Below are 17,767 nucleotides of genomic sequence, written 5' to 3' on the forward strand. Positions count from 1 at the left end.
AGTAATTAGCAGGTGACAACATTTCTCCTCATGCCATGAAAACCTGATAATTGCTGAACATCCAGCAGCTGTCAAAGGCACAGCTGAAAATGCCAGTTGCAAAGTTGGAAATCCTCTGGCTGCTGTTTGCAAATCTCAACAGTGGCCTGAGAAATGCCCTAGCTTGACTTGTCCATAGAGAGATGCCCTAGCTTGACTTTCCCCTGGGGTGTTTGGTTCAGCAACACAGGCAGAAGATCACAGCTCTGTAATTTTGAAAGCCAGGCTCAGGGCACGTGATTTCAAGGCAAAAGGTCTCAGGTTCCTGGCATCTCCAGGTAGGGCTGGAAACCATAGAAAGCTGCCTTATACTGAGTCAGACCACTGGCTCTTCTAGCTCTGAATTATCTACACAGACTGGCAGCAGCTCTCCGGGGCTTCAGGCAGTCCTTGCTTACAAAACGTTTCTTGACCAAGATCCAGGAAAAGCTTCTGCAAGTCCATGTAGACCAGTGTTCCCCAAACTTGGGTTCACTGGCTGTTTTTGGACTATAGCTCCCATCATCCCTAGCTAGCAAGACCAGTGGTCAGTGATGATGTGAGCTGTAGTCCAAAAACAGCCAGTGAACCCAAGTTTGGGAAACACTGGTGCAGACAATATTGCGCTAGTAGGACCAATGGTCTGACTCTGTATAAGTCCGTTTCCTATTATCCTAATGCTCCAGAAGGATTGCCACCTTCTGGTTCCATTTCCAACTCAAGTTTTAAAATCCCCATTTTGATTGAAAAGATATATTGTAAAGATGGGATGGGTGGGAATGCAATTGCAAGAGGTGATTTACGAGTACAAGAGGTTGCCAGATAATGCCCAGAGAGGTAGCTAATGCACACAAAGTAACCCTCAATATGTGCCTGCAACAGATATAACTAGTTTCATAGTGGATGTACTGTAACTGCAAAAGTAGCCAGTTAAGTTTCTTCCACTCCTGGGACACTCTGTTTTCTTGGCTAGGGTCCTTCAGTTTTTTGCTCTTTGGTCTCCTTTCCCCTCACTGCCACTTCATCTCCCTTCCTATAGGTTCCTGCCCCTTCTCCTTAGAAAGACCACAGCCCTGACGCATCACACCCATGGACATTGGATGCCAGCATTTTGCCTTTTAGCACTTCTCAGACTCTGACCTGACTCTGTAAGATGGAAAAAATGTGCCTGCACTCTCCTCTCTTTTATCATGGGGTGTGTCAGTCCAGCCAGCCCATGTGCTCACCACAGAGGACTCCCAAGAGTAATAAAGAGGTCTTGAAGGGGGGGGGGGGATAGGGTGTGTCCGGCTGGAACTATGAGTCCACATTCTCACATTTTTGATTTAAAAGAAAAGCCCATGCAAGCTTAGGGGCAGACAGATCAGTCTGTTGCTGTATCACATGTGTTCATTCTGCTCTGTTTCCACATTAACCCATGAATTTCTTCTTTTCAAATCCCACATACGGAAATGTATCCATTTCATATTTAAACACATATTTTGAAATGTTTGAAATAACATATTTTGAAATGTTTGAAATACCTATTTTAGAGCATTGTAAACCCCATTTAAATACACATTTTTATTGCAATGTACACATTCCTAAGCCTCTTACCCTAAGTTATGTTTTCCTTTCACATACTTTAGTACATTTATTTTTTGAGCCACAGATTGAATTACATAATTTGGAGGTCCACATGTTAGGCTGATCAGTTTGCATAAAAATACAGATCCATCTTGATGCAAATGTTTTTAGTCAATTAAAAATGCCCCTCCCAAACAACCCTTATCCGATGGTGATTCTTCCCCCTCACAACAAAGGGTGTGGCCATGGCTGAAGCTATTTTGATTTGCTGAAAATCTCCCTCCGTCCCTCACTGCCAACTAGGAAAACTAAACCAAAGTTAAAGATGCTTTTGCCATTTTCTTGAAGGTAATAGGATGACCTGGGCTAAAGACATTTGCACACACACACAAATGGATTCAGAGGTATATGTCTTGATGTCACATAAGACATGGGCAGATTTGCAATCTGGGAAAACGTTCATGGGCACTGCACCTACCCCCAGAACCAAGCACACGCTGTAGCTTAGTCTGTTGGCTGCAATCGAGTGCTAAAGCTGTAACAGTCCTACCTGAAACACCTGAGAGCTGCATGGCAGTGGTGGGCGAGGAAAGAGACAAAAGTGGGCAGGGCAACCAATGTAAATGTCATCTAGCAGGCTAGTTCCACACATTCTCAGACAACGCACGCTGTCTTCCATCAGGGAAACGAGGCATTTTTAGACTTCAAGGACGTATTCCAGACAGACATTATACAGAACATTTCAAGTAGGCTTTGGAAGGCTGCGTCTCTTACAGAAGGGTTGTGATCCTGCATTCACTTGTTTCCAGGAAGAGTCAAGGGCATACAATGCTAATGGCTTGAGCTTGCTGGGTGTTGGTGGAGTGCTCAGATGTGGAGCTCAAGTACCTTCTCCTTATCCATAGTACAGTTTGAGGAAGGCATATTTCTGCTGTGCCTTGCTCCGAATCAGTTGCACCAAGTTTTGTACTCATTGAATCTCCTCTCGAGACTCCAAGAAAGAAGGCTTTCATGTCTTTCAAAGGCATAGCCTCTGCCCCGCTTCATAAAGTGCAGTCAAGTTAAAGAGCCAAATACGAACCCAGATCTACACTTGTGCTCTTGTATTTCTTCTTCCTCTTTATCCTACCCCTCTGGGCATCATGCAGCCCAAGGTGACATATATGGGGGTTGCCAAGTGGTCACCCATCCAGGCACTGACCAGACCTAAACCTGCTTAGCTTCAGCGAGGTGGTGGCCTCACATGCCTTCAGGCCATACCCCGGCACTCCAAGGCTGGTGATAAGATTTTATCCCATCCTACTTTTGAAATGCCAGGAACAGAAACATAAATTATGGATTTCTTTTTAGAAATAAACTGTGTGGAACGAGTACAGAGAACCTATAAAAAAGGTTTATTTGTCTAAAAATTATATTCCATGTTTACATTTAAATGTTTCAGAGAATCAATTAAAATGTCACTAAAACAAATACCAGCCTTCAATATTAAAATAAAGCAGCATTAATATTGAAATAAAGTAAAAAGAGAAACTATAAAATAGTTAGGATCATATTTTTCTCCCCCCCCCCTTTATTTATTTATTTACCAGCCAGGGGGAAAGCCTGGGCAATTTTTCTTTTAAGTTCTTGATCTAGTAGTGCCTGTAACTTATCATCCTAGATGCCAGACAAGCAACCCTGGGGAGTGCATTCCAGCAGTGAGGGGCCACCACAGAGAAGGCCTTTTCCAGAGCCGCCACTTGCCTTTGGCAGTAGGTTCCACACTGTGAAGACCTTAACAAGCACATAAGCTAACGAGGAAAGTTTAGATTGCCAGTTAGCTGAGGGCAACTAACAGGACTGATGCCTTATGATAATTGCTTGTGGGATCTGGTTGACTAATGATAGTTGCATTTCATATCAATGGCTATTGGCCACAAGCAATAAGTGGAACCTCCATGTTCAGATGCAGTATCTCTGCAAAATGAATACCAGATGCTGGAAAGAGACAACGTCAACAAAACCCTTGCCTTCCTGTTCTGCTTATGGGCTTCCCAGAAGTATCTCAGACTATCCACTTGTGGGAACCAGATGCTGGAATAGATGGACCTTTGATCTGATCCAACAGGGCTGTGGCTAAGTGGCAGGCAAGGCAGCAGATTTGGTGGGTCCATCTCCCTGCCATGTGAGGTTACTTGAGCAAGCACCATCTTCTCTTCCCCTCCTACACACCACAGGCTGAGTCACCTGAAACATTCCAGAATGGTTCTCAGCCCAACCACAGCTTTCATGGCCACACAAAGCCCTCCATCACATGGCATTGCACGTGCAGTACACCGCCCAAAAGTCATGGGCGCACTGCACATGATGCATGTGCAACATGATCCAACTGGGGGACGATTTCCCGGCTTGTGAGAGAATCTCTCCTGTTCTTGAAGTCCATCTAGCACTCATCAAGCCTTGCTTTAAACATATGGAGTGAGGTGGGACAGGGGAAAGAAAGCTCTGAAACATTTGCCCCACTTACAGTGGTACCTCGGGTTACATACACTTCAGGTTACATACGCTTCAGGTTACAGATTCTGCTAACCCAGAAATAGTACCTCTGGTTAAGAACTTTGCTTCAGGATGAGAACAGAAATCATGCTCCAGTGGCATGGCGGCAGCAGGAGGCCCCATTAGCTAAAGTGGTGCTTCAGGTTAAGAACAGTTTCAGGTTAAGAATGGACCTCCGGAACAAATTAAGTACTTAACCCGAGGTACCACTGTATTTGTCTATGAGCCTTCCCAACTTTGACTCCATCTGCCTTCTTTGGCCCATGGTGGAAGTTCCCTACCCTTCCAATGGAGTTAAAAAGCAAAGGTGTGGTTTTTCTCCACACATGAGCCCAGAAGGGCCTTTTGCGTCATCCACACCTGCTAATGCAAACATAAAACCAGCACCAGCTATCATTCACACAAACGTGCGCAAGAGAAGATCAAAGGCATCATGCACAAAGAAAAGCATTCTATTTGGAATGCAACCCACAGGATGCAATGCACCTCTAGGTCTTCAAAGCAGAAGTCATAATTCTTACTTGGTGGGCATGCCTTAGCTAGCACAACATGGCTGATCCCGAGCATTATTGAAATATTCATGCTATAGGCTAAGCATATGCCAAGGATATTGTGGACCATTATCATGAAAGTCTAAATAATTGCCCATTTAATTAGGGGGTTCTGCAGTGCTGTGTTATCTGGAAGCAATCTACGTTTAAGCATGAGCTTAATGGGCCTTGCCCATTCCACCCCTTGGGCATTTATATTTATATTTTTTTTGCTAGCAGCATGGGATGAATCTGGAGGCAAAGTTTGGATCATTCCAGGTACTTGGATGGGACTGCTGGAGGGAATACTTAACAGGGCCAGCTTGGTTTGTACTGGGGGCAAACTGAGTCATCTCTTCCTCCAAATGGAGTTTTGTTCCCTTCATTGTCTGTGCGAGGAGAGAGAACCCTCCCCTCCCTGGAAACATGTTGAAATGGGCCACACCTAGGGAAAGCTGCATTCCTTCAGGCAGTGTGCAAGTCGATTCAAACAAAATCTATCCTCCACCACCACTTCTGTTACATATATATAATCTTTCATTAAAAAATAAATAAAGATCTATAACGCTGCTATATAACCAGAGGCCTTTTTGACAGGTGAGTATAAAGTTGCAGCCCTATGCATATTTACCTAAGTAAGACCAAATGGCCATGGTGAGACCTACTTCTGAGCAGATGGAGGTGGGGAACTGTAATATAATCCTTGAAATGTTTTCTTGTTTGATCCACTACTGGAATGCAGCAAAGCGCTGACCTCAGTGGAAGATCCCTCTATTTGAAGGTCCACAAGTGCTTAACTGCCTTGGGTGCAAAGCATTTAATAACATTTGCCAGTTAAATATCACTCTGCACAGGTGATACTTGGCAGGAGCACCAAGAGGCATGTAGAAATTGCTCGTGACAATGATGCCATCTGCATTGCAAAACACTGCGTGTGCATGGCACAATCTGCACTCAAACAATGCACTTCTTGTGCCCATTAGCTAATTCACTCTTTCAGTCCAATCAATGCAATATAAGTTTATTAAGGGATCGCCCTTAAAGGATTTCCTTCCCCAGAGGAATTTCTGGGGAAAGGAAGGCACGCTAAGCTATGTGTTCCAGTTCCACACCCAGCCCAATAGTTTACAACCTGTTAAGACACTCCAATCTGTGTAGATCCACCCCACTTCAAATAACCGCCCCCACTTTAAAAACCATTGTTACTTTTCCAACTGAAAGGGCGTATTCAACATCATTCTTGCTTGCTGGGAATCTTCCCAGCTCAAGTTAAACCCTTCTAACTATGAGGGCTCAGGAGGGGATCCAAGTGTCACAGACCAGACCTGCCAATGCAATAGAAGAAGACTCACTCTACACAGTGCAGGGACAATATATTGAGCAGAGTCAGTTACTCTGGAAGAAACGGGTTGTGCCGCAACTCATAACCCGTTTCTTCAAGAGTAACTGAATTGTGGTCATCCTTGTGGCAAGTGCCAGCCCTTCCTTCAGTTGACTTTTCTTTAGATTTTGACTTTCACCTGCCCGCAAAGTTTGCAAATGCATGTGTGTCACAATACAGGAATGTAGCAATTCCCCTCTCTGCAACAGTCTCCCATTAGGCACTTCGTTCCATTTCCCTCTTCTAAGTGAACCCCCATATTCTAATTGTTGCAAGGAATTCAGCCTGCATCCAATGTCTGGGACACCAGCAAGAAACGTTGCTGGAGAGGCATCTTCCAAACGAATTAAAAAGCAACAGGGTGAGTGCATTAAAATCAAGGACAGCCTGCCCCCCTCTCCAAACTCTCTGAAACTTTGCGAGCCCGAAAGTGGAGGAGAGGAAAAACAGGCAGGTGCTAGCTCCAAGCAAGAGAAAATTGCACAGCCACAAGGCACAGTCAGGTTCTGTTGGGAAGCATCCTTACCTTAGAGAAAGAGGTCTTTTGCAGAAGGAGCTGTGCTCTTGAACTCCGGCTGCCTTGAAACTCAGAGCTGCAGTGAAGGGAGTGCTCTGGCTGGCGAGGGTTATAAGTTTCCCCTGCTGGTGTGCTGGGATGGGTGGTGTCTTTTCAACTGTGCTTTAGAAGAGTTTCTATGAATCAGTCTAGCTTTCATAAAAAAAAAAAAATTTTATAATATACTACACCCTGATTGCTTGGCAGTGAGCCAGAAGTTTCTGGGCGGGGACCCAGCTATTGCAAAGCCTCTCTCTTTCCCTCCCTCCCTCTCTCTTTTATGGCTTGATGCAACAGGAACAGCAGCAAGAGGAGGGGGACCCCAGCCTACGCTACAGAAAGGAGTGACTTCAAGCCTGATGAGTCACCAGAGAGAAGACACCCTGGCCAGGTCTGTTTAGTAAATCTTGAGTAATGGTTGCCAACCATAAAAAAAACATAGTTACAGATGTGGTAACAATGCAAAGGGGATACATCCAGTATAAACAAACAGGGCAACAGCTGCCTGGGTACATTGGGTGGCGATGTCCTCGTGAGTCACTAAGCTGACGCCACCCTCCTTGGTTACAATGCCAGGAACGTCGCCTGTTCAAGGAAAGAAGTACAAGGGGACAGATGCACTTTGACTCCTTGGAATGCCAAGCTGTCCAACGCTGCAGGGTGTGTCCATCGTGGCGTTCTCCTGAAGGCACTCCCACAAGCAGAGGACTGGTTTCTGTGGCCTGGATGTCTCCACATGGAGTGCCTATTCCGTGCTACCTGCAGCACAATGCTAATTCCTTGCTGCCTTCAGGTTTGGGGGTTTGAGCAAGGTGCCCCCAGCGATTCCACTCTCCACTCTGAGCGGGTTCACCTCACTTTCTCACAGCTTCCCTGCCCTCTCCCACTGGGCCCAGGATGCAGAACTGCCCAGAGGGACAGCACAAGGCAAGAGGAGTGGGGCGCTTCACCTCTTTGCTCTTGTCACTGCTTGCAGGCTCAGAGAGGGCAAGCAAACTGGCCGTGAGAGTGAGGAGGAGGCCCAGGAGTCTCCAGGGGTTAGCAGTTGGGACCTTGGAGGTGTGCACCAGGGAAGGTAATGCTGTCCCTGCTGCCAGTCTACTGCACCAGGGGTGTGGCGTCTCAGACCCTGGGGTCAGAGCAGGGGTCAGCAAACTTTTTCAGCAGGGAGCCAGTCCACTGTCCCTCAGACCTTGTGGGGGGCGGACTATATTTTGAAAAAATATTGAATGAATTCCTATGCCCCACAAATAACCCAGTGATGCATTTTAAATAAAAGGACACATTCTTCTCATGTAAAAACACCAGGCAGGCCCCACAAATAACCCAGAGATGCATTTTAAATAAAAGGACACATTCTACTCATGTAAAAACATGCTAATTCCAGGACTGTCCGCGGGCCAGATTTAGAAGGCAATTGGGCCAGATCCAGCCCCCGGGCTTTACTTTGCCTACCCATGGGTCAGAGGGTAGTCCTCCAGGCCTCTAGATCTGGCCTTTGGGACTCTCCCAACATTGCAGTCCTCACAGGCACACTCCTTTCTTGCAGGCCACGCCCCTCACCAGTCCTGCTTCGAAACACTCTTGAGTGTTTAGGCTTGGCTGGAAAGGTGTCCTTGAACTCTGAGAAAGACCCTTGCTTGTCAGGATGCAGGACAGAGACAGATGCATGAGAGAGCATAGAAATTAGCCCACGGGACAAAAGGCATGCTGGACAAGATTTCTGCATCTCTTTATTTTGTCTTGTTTTTAAACCTATCCAATTTTTTTGGTACTGTTTTATTTTTTTAAAAATGTATTTATGATATGTTTGCAAATCATCGTGAGATACATGCGAAAGGCGAGTCGTCAATTACTTAAATAAATAAATAATGACACAAACTTGCATCTCTCGCCCCTCCCATCTTTGCCTCTGGCATGCAAATCTCTCAGAAGCTGGCCCAGAAGGAAATGTTCCCCACCCCCCAAACCTGATACATGGTATTTAACGCGATACTATGCACTGAATGTGCCTCAGTAGCAATACTTGTTTTTTTCTGGAAGCATTTCTTCTGCTTCTTGTTTTGGCCCACTGTGCTGGTCCACCAGAAGTCCCTTTTATGATGCTAGAACATGTGTTGAGATTGGGGTGTGGGCATGTGCAGAGAAATTATTGATGTACAGAAGCTTTAGCCCTTCTCAGAAGAACATCCATAAATTCTTCCCTGGTGTTCCTATGCTGTGAGGGAGAATTATCGCAGCTGCCTTGGGTTGCTGTGTGGTTGTGAACGGGACGAGAAGGAGGCTGGTGAGGATGAACGAGCAGACGAACTTGACCTGGAAACTGTTTGTCAAGATACAATTCACACTTTGAAAGGGAGAATATGACATTTTGTAGGACAAAGGCAAGGAGACAAGCCTTAAATCTCAGAGTTTCTCCCTTAAAGGGGAAGAATGTGCAAGTTTGATTAAGTGGAAACTAAAAACAACAAAGGCTAACAAATTTATTAGCGCATAAACTTTCTTTGGCCGCAGTCCACTGGTGGATTCACAAAACATTATATTGAGTTGCAGGTGTATATAGGCATGGCTGGAGGGGGTGGCTACTATAAATAATGAGATCAGAAAGAAATTACGGGTGAAAAAGGACAGGCAGCTGCTCTTGATAACAAAGACATCCAGGTATTGATAACCCAATTAACAACAACCACATCCTTTATCCCAAATTCAAATCATAGAACTCGAGGGTCACCTAGTCGAACTCCCTGCAATGCAGGAATCCTGCCCTGGGTGGCCTTGAACCACCAACCTTCTGGTAAAGAGCAAAACATGCTGGTCCATTGCACCACCTGAGAGCACTGAACCTCATGTTGAATTGTAATTCAGTTCCTTCACATTGACCCTGGAAAAGCTCCTGGGTCCGGTTTATTCCTTGGATGGGGTGCAGGTGCAATCCTGCACAAAGTATTACATTGGCTTCTCCTGAAACCCCGTTTCATAAGGGCAGCTTTACAGAGCCATCCGCCCAGCCACCCCTTAGTTCCCAAGTAAATATGTTCAGGCCATGTGAATGCCGGACTAGTGATGGCTGTCCTTGTTTGACCCTGAGATACAGGATGCAGGGAACAGCAGCACGGCAAGAAGAATGTGAGCTAGACTGTGAGCTATTCTGGCAGGATAAGCCCCAGAAAGGTCAGCATGTCAGCTGGAAGTACAAACTGTGTCCAACAGATAAGTGATCTACTAGCTGTACAAGATACAGTTTGTTATGGTGTTTTATACTGGACTGAGGACACTTCATGGAACTGATGACACCTGTGCTAGTCATCACTAGGTCACTTAGCATGGAGAAGGCTAAGTCCACACTAAGTTCCACTTCCCAGCTCCAGTTGTTTCCTTCCAGCAGCTTTTCCCTCCACCAATCCTGTGCTTCTGTCATGAACATAGCAAGGCCATAATTCATGCATTCCTAGCAGAATTCTTGCACATGTTTTCCTAGCAGAAGGCCATGGGGTCAATCCCCAGCATCTCCTGCTAGGGCTGGGAGTAGGGATGAAATAGTCTCTAAATTTTTGGTTCTCTCCAATTCCCCTCATCTTTCCAGGCTTGAAATTATCTCTCCAGTTTGCAGTTTAGTGCAAATTTCTCCTAATAAACATGTTTGTATACTGCTTCAACAACTACACCCATAAGCACAAGCCATTTTTGTATGTTATTTTCACTAATATGTGTAATTATATGCAGGCTTTATCCTAATATGTATCCATTTTTCTACACGTTGATTGGCTGGAGAACTGCCTTGCAAAATCGGGGAAAGTGCACATTTTGAAGGTTGCTTGTGTTTCAGTTCACATATTGTTGTGGAAAGTGTGAATTTGGTAAGTTTACCTTTGCATGCTCAATGAATTGAATTGTTCCCTCATCCCTTGCTGCCTTTCAGTGTGTAGAAAAAACTGACTCAGGGTCACTGAGCCAAGTGAACCAATAGTGCTACTCACAGGAAATTCCCCTGTTCTTTGACTTAGAAATCTAATGTCCTTAGAAAGGAGATAATTTACGTGGCACTAGAACTGGCCCACGAACCATCCATGTGATGCTAAACTGCTTTTCATCTCAGAACCAAGGGACCCTGTGGAAAAAATGCTAAACACCCCAGATTTCAAAACTGGAATTCTCTTTTTCCTGTGACCTCAATAAAAGCTCCTATATCTAGCTCCAAAGGGTCATGCATGGCAAATTCAATTCATCGCAATGTTCTGAAGGGCATCACATGTTTTGCAAAACACTGTATCACATGGGTATCTCCAGACCTTGTGCATAGTTCATGCACAGTAATAAACAGTGTTTTTTTAAAACACCCAGTAATGTGTCTTCTTCCACAAAACCTTTCACATCTCACACTTCCCAGGCTTCTGGTAAACTATGGCTGACAGTTTGAACAATTCAGAAGAAATTTACTCACTTATGTGGAATTACACTTTCTGTCATCACCTTGCCAAAACAAGGCTGGGAGGGTGTGTTTTCCGTCAGAAAAGCAAGAGGAGGATAGTCGAGTCTTCCTTTGCCTCCAATTTCCCCCTTCTAACTCCCTCCCTGCAATTTTCCTCCAACCCTACAGTTGTACCTCGGGTTAAGAACTTAATTCATTCTGTAGGTCCGTTCTTAACCTGAAACTGTTCTTAACCTGAGGTACCACTTTAGCTAATGGGGCCTCCTGTGCTGCTGCCACGCGATTTCTATTCTCATCCTGAAGCAAAGTTCTTAACCTGAGGTACTATTTCTGGGTTAGCGGAGTCTGTAACCTGAAGCGTCTGTAACCCGAGGTACCACTGTAATTTGCACACCTGTGCTTATAGGAACATAGGAAACTGCTTTCTGCCAAATCCAACCATTGCTCCATGTAGCCCAGTCTTTTCGTTTTTGAATAATCCTTTGACATTTTAGTGTGAATTTCTCCCAACAGACACATTTTGCATTCAATTTTGCACATGTTTGCAAAACCATTTCCCCTAACATCATGCCATTCCCCCCCCCCCCCATTTCCCATTTATAGGCATTTTAGCCCAGTAGATGCATTTTTGCACACATTATTTTGCTGGACCTTTTCTTCTTCTTCCAAAATTCAAAGAAGTGTGAATTTCAAAGTGTGCCTGCGTTGTGGTTAATGTATCGCCCCAGAACAGTGCCAATGAGGTAAGTTCACCTTTCAGTGTGAATGGAATGGAATTCCCACCCCCACCCCTAGCAGGGAGCAGTTTGCTGTCTCTTGGCCCTGCCATTCTAAAGACAGGCAACGCTGAGCCTATACTTAAGCCTTTGAGGAGCCTGAGCAGGTGCCACCTGTATTTATCATTGGAAACAGATGCCACATGAGCAGGTGCTATTATGAGACGGGACATGCCTAGAAACCACCCTCGGTTTCTTGTTTTCTATAACACGTTGCTTCTGATGGCCTTTTTTTAAAGAAAGAAAGAAATGCAAGCCCAGCACCTTTCTGCAGGTGCACAACTGGGCAGCTCCAAGTGCTCTCTTCCCCTCCCTCTTCTTAAAAAAAATTATTTATTGGCAGTTTTTCAAAGGTACCATCCCTCCCCTGCAAGAAAAAACAGGCACAGGGATAACACTCATCTTTCCCCAGCACAGTTTAATAATAGTAAAGGTAAAGGTAAAGGTACCCCTGCCCGTACGGGCCAGTCTTGACAGACTCTGGGGTTGTGCGCCCATCTCACTTAAGAGGCCAGGGGCCAGCGCTGTCCGGAGACACTTCCGGGTCACGTGGCCAGCGTGACATCGCTGCTCTGGCCAGAGCCAGAGCCAGAGCCAGAGCCGCACACGGAAACACCGTTTACCTTCCCGCTGGTAAGCGGTCCCTATTTATCTACTTGCACCCGGAGGTGCTTTCGAACTGCTAGGTTGGCAGGCGCTGGGACTGAGCAGCGGGAGCGCACCCCGCCGCAGGGATTCGAACCGCCGACCTTTCGATCGGCAAGCCCTAGGCGCTGAGGCTTTAACCCACAGCGACACCTGCGTCCTGTTAATAATAATAATAGAGTGCTAATCCCTTTCACAGAGTTTTCTAAACGTGAATGAAATGTAACTGATACTCAGGTCTCTTCGATGTGCTTCCATCTCTCACTAAACTGAATCAGCCTCACTACTGTTTAGCTTTGGGCTGCAGGATCATACACGGCTATAATTTGATTTGATTTATTTGTTTAGATGATTCACACCCTGCTCTTCATTAAGAAATAATCCCAGAGCAGGGATTAAAGCTGGGAAATGGAAGTCGTTTCAGTGATGGCAACATAATTCAATATTGATGATGGCTTGCCTTTGAGCAAAGGTGGTTTGAAAGCCTCCAATCGCTTTTCACAACATTTTAATTCAACTCCTCATGGCTAAGATGTGGTTTGAGAACAAGGAAGCTCAGAACCTAGGAGATAAATGAAAACATCATCAAGAGTTACTCTTTCATCTCATGATTTCAGGAAACGAAGTCATGTGTTTTGAAAATGTGGGGCTCGCAATACCAATCATCACAAGTGTCTTCTGGACAAATAATTTGAACTACCATTGGAATCTGTAATGCAGAACTGTAGCCTGGATTTTAAAAGCTCTGGATTCTGGAACAAGGCTCAGTCTACTAGTCAGTAGTTCACCCATATGCAATTTCATGAGTTTGTGTGAATTGACACCCCCCCCCCCGAAAAAAGTACACGCCTTTTGAATTACTATTTTCTGTGTGGCACATTGCAGGAGAAGGAGTGAGACCACCTTTCAACTTTTTTTTTTTTTACAAGCAGCAGTGATAAACAATAGCAGCACAGGAGGAAAACAGTGTTTGGGCTTATCCACATTTACTTTTGACCTTGCTCTTTCCAGGCACAGGTCTCTGTGTTAAAGCTCTGTGTCTGGGCACTCTTTCTGTTGCTGTTTGCTCTGATTCAGCTTTAAAGAGCGAACTGGCACATGACTGTCAACACGCTTTCTTACTGTTAGATTTTTCTTAGGTATTCCACAATCTTTTGTCTGCACCAGTGGGTGGTCCTTGATGGAATGTTTGCATATGATGATTCCTGGCCCCTCCCCTTAACCATTACTCCCCACCCTCCATTATGCAACAAGTACTTCTGTACCTGTGCATGCAGATTGTTACTTTTTTTAATCCACAGGGAGAAGGCTTGTAGTGTTATCTTAAACCCCAATGTATATACTATGTTTACAGTCTCCAAGGTAACTCCCCACATGTGTTTAGATCACGAGATAATAGCACCTCAGAATTGATTTTTTGAAATTCTGACATGCCCACAACATTTGGCACTCAGTGAAAATAGGCAATGCTTGTATTATTTGGGCTACAAAACATCCAGGAGTAGCGCAATATGTTCATCCACAGAAACATCACTACTTCTGTGAGAAACCTGCTTGTGAAAATGTGCTAATGGATTTCTACATCACCATCAGGCTGTTGATCTGCAATGGACTAGTTTTGCTTCACAATTTTTCCATGGTGAGGGAAAAATCTGAATTGAATGGAAAAACGAGTATTTTGGCATTTTGATAATGGCAATGTCAGGCGATCTGTGAAAAAAAAAAAGTTGTGCATTCCCATGAAGGGATCTTCCAGATGGAAGTTCCTTGTGGAATCAGTGCTGCTCAGAAAGGGAGGAGGTGCTTACCTGAATTCCTGGCAGATATGTCTCTGCTGCTTACCAGAAGGGGGAGGGGCAAGGTGGCAGTGAGGGTGGCACAAAGTTGTTGTTGTTGTTGTTGTTGTTGTAAGCAGAGAGAAATCAAAATGCTCAAATTTGTCATTCTTTGATCCCATCACCATGACAAGTCTTCACATGTTGCTCTAATGGACATATTAGCCAAGGTGTTCATAACCAATGGGGGTGGCATAGACCACTCATAGCCATGAGGAGGACATGTGGGGGGTGGAGAGAAGAATAAGACACTTCACATGGTCATATGGCACTTCCTACTGAGTCTACCCCTTGCAACATTCATATGCTCAGGAGAGCTTTGAGGTCAGGTTTCTGGGTGCGTCCCTTTGACAAGCAGACCCATGAAACCACAGTGAGTAAAGATCTGTGCCCATCACAGCTGCTGCCCTTTGTTTCTTTCTCCACAAACTCACACATCACCCTCTATCCTCCATCTAGGCCAGTTCAAGGACAAATTCCAGCCAGGCAAAAACAGTTGAGGAGGGTGCAAAGCAGGGCTGGTGAGTGGGTGTGGCCTGGGGAGAAAAGCTGTGGCTGGGCAGTGAAAGTCCTGAGGACCAGGTAGAGAGGCTGCAGGAGCCCATTTGCTCACCAGGTCTCAGGTTTCCCAGCTCAGGCATTCGGTGTTCATACGCTATTCTGTAATATGTACAACAACCATACAAGGTAGGACAGCATCAGTGGCGGTCTTAGGGTTCTCAAATTTCAGCGGCGCCCTGTGCAACGCGAAAATTAGACGCACAACCTGCTCCATTCTGAAACACTGTTTTAGTGCCCCCTGCAGCGCAGCATTCAGGGCGACCACACTTGTTGCGCCACCCTAAAACCACCTCTGGCAGCACTGTTTCCCCCATGTTACAGAGGGGTGGTGGGAATGAGGCTGAGACAGAGGCTTCTTTGTGATTATTGGCATGCTTGTGCTCTTAATCACTGTTCTAATCTGCCTCTCCCTATTAGCAGTGAAGACACACATGTGAATATTTTCACCCCTTGTAAGTTTCCCATGCGGGTGAGTACAGTTCCCAAAAGCAACTCTTTAAGTTTGAGTGAGGCAGTGGGGTTACCTGCATCAGGAGACTTCCTCCCAGGCATTTGATGGTGCAAACTGATTAGAGGATCTTTTGGCTGGTAATTGTAAATTGGTTTTATGTGAATGATGTCTTTTAGGGACGTATGATGTGTGTATCAGTGTTTAAATTGTTGTTAAGGTTGTGTTTTAATTTCTGTTGTATCTTTTCAATTTTTCTATTGTGCTAGAAGCCGCTCCCAGGGATTCACATTTCACTCTCCCTATAATCTTCCCAAATTTTGTATGTATGCGTGGAGTTGCTTATTTGCATCTTAGAATCACACCCACTGTTTTTAGGGTTAGGGTTACTCCCTGTCTCGATCATCCTCTCCTTCATTCACACTCAGATACAGACACACAATTCACATTATATTTTATTTTTACATATTTTTTATTAAAGATTTCTTGGTTCATAAAGAGCACATAACCCACCTACTCTCAGCAGCCAGAAACATCATAGCCAGACACTGGAGAGACCTGTCAGGAGTCAGCATGGACCAATGGTACCAAATAGTATGGGAAACAGCCTTATTAGAAAAACTGACCAATAAACTGAAACTGACACGGGGACAAACAGAAGAAGATGCCTTCACCCTGGTATGGCTCCCCTTTATCACATACACAGCCCAACAAGACAACGACAAGAATCTGCCAACAGCACACAATTCACATTTGTAAAAAACAAAAAAAAAACAAAAAAAGAAGCACGCAGCTTGATGCCTTTTCTCACAATGCTTTGTCACTCCTTTTATGACTCCCTGGTTTCTGAGACACCATATGGGCAGGAAATAATAGTGTGAGATTCAGCATAGAAATATGTAGGCAGTTTATCTTGGGGAAAATAATGTGAAACAGATATTTCAGTGGGAGGGGGAATTGGGAGTTTTGAAAAAAGGAGAGACCGTATTGTAAAAGCAGCTGCTAACTCAGGAAAGGGCAGCAGTGTTGACGTGATGCCAATTAGTTTGTATTGAATGTTCCCTACCTTACCTCCTCCCCATCTTGACTCCGTTTTCTGATCAGATTAGGAACATGACATTTGCATAAGCATCACCTTTCAGATTTATTCATTCTCCGGAGTTTAACACAGGGAAGTTCAGAAACTTGAATCTCTAGCAGAGGTATGGGGTGGTGGTGGAGGGAAGCACAGCGATGAGAGTGGTGGGTGCAGAAACGAACAGATTTTTGTGGCAGTTGCAAAGGGAGGAAGAGGTTTCTCTGACCTCATCCACTGACAGCTGGAGGTCCACTCCAGATTTCTTCTAGTTTCTGAACTCTTGGGAGGTTCTGGTTTCTAGTTTCTACACAGTTCTGTGTTTTAGAAACTCTTTCTGACAAAGCATACTATGGAAATGTCTCTTTTGATAGATAATTACAGGACATAGCATAAGGTAATCACAAGCGCAACAAACTTTGTGTTTTTAGTTTGTGATTTTATGCTGTGAACCATCCTGAGATCTTTGGATGAAATGTGGTATACAAACTAAATTAATTAATAAATCATCATCACCACCATTATCCCGGGATAGGTGTCAGGGACTGGGCAGAGGAGGAATGATGGGGACTGCCTCCCCATCCTGACCCTTCCCGGGAGGAGGAAGAGGAAGAAAGTATAGATTAACAAGAGGGGTTTGAGGGAGGTAGCAGCTCAGACACAGATGAAGGGAAAAGTTGGGAAATAATGGGAGAGGAAGAGGAGGAAGAGGAGGCAGAACCAGAGCAGCAGCTGGCTGACACGGTGTCACTGGAAAGCATTCCAGACCCTCCATCTCCCAGAACCTGGAGAGCCTTAAAAGTAGGAGAGCAAAGAGCTCAAAGACAGTGGGCACTTAGCAGCACCCATAGAAGTGATGAATGAAGAAGTGGGAGAGACAGGGGTGGGGGGTGGAGATTCACTTGGGACAATGCCATTATCCAAGAGGCTGAGTTCTATAGCCTTTCTCTGTAAATATTGAGATAAAAAAGGATGGTAAGAAATTTTTCCTTGTCTTTATACTTTCCTGGGTAACCAGTCGGGAGCCACTGACAACATCCTGACAACAGGGAATCTATGGCTCTCCAGATTGGTTTCTGTTGCCAATTGCACACCTGATAATCTTCAAGGGGAAAAATAGGGTTCAGAATTAGGAGAACAGAGGAAGATACTTTATACTCACTGCGTTTCCAGCGCTGGATTCTTAATCCCTGTTCATACGACATTATCCAAAATGCATATGCAACCTGAACTTTGTTATGAAATACAACTCTTGATGAGTTGTTTCTCAAACCAGCTTCACACTAATTGGAGTCCTTAAGCCCAGGCCTAATCCACCTCTTGCCAAAGTGTGAACACAATAGCAGGGTGTAAAAATGTTCCTGCCCCCCAGGTGTGCTTGCACACGCAGAAGAGAATCAGACGCTAAGGAA

At 44.9% G+C, this 17,767-nt stretch overlaps 2 protein-coding genes across 5 annotated transcripts in view; one reads left to right on the forward strand and one right to left on the reverse strand.

Moving 5' to 3' along the window:
• The window catches only part of EMP1 (epithelial membrane protein 1), a 31,230-nt gene extending 24,511 nt beyond the window's left edge, over positions 1-6,719 (reverse strand). Inside the window, exon 1 of the mRNA XM_079993417.1 lies at positions 6,557-6,719. The gene's annotated coding sequence lies outside the window, so the exon portion shown is untranslated. The remainder of the gene's footprint in view (positions 1-6,556) is intronic.
• GSG1 (germ cell associated 1) overlaps positions 1-17,767 on the forward strand; it is a 111,199-nt gene that overhangs the window by 53,331 nt on the left and 40,101 nt on the right. For 3 of the 4 annotated variants that reach the window (XM_079993404.1, XM_079993402.1, XM_079993403.1), the window contains one exon: positions 6,884-6,977. The exons of the other annotated variant lie outside the window; for it this stretch is intronic. The gene's annotated coding sequence lies outside the window, so the exon portion shown is untranslated. The remainder of the gene's footprint in view (positions 1-6,883; positions 6,978-17,767) is intronic. 4 annotated transcript variants of the gene reach the window in all.

Source organism: Podarcis cretensis (assembly GCF_951804945.1).
Source record: "Podarcis cretensis genome assembly, chromosome: 10".
NCBI classification, from domain to species: Eukaryota; Metazoa; Chordata; class Lepidosauria; order Squamata; family Lacertidae; genus Podarcis; species Podarcis cretensis.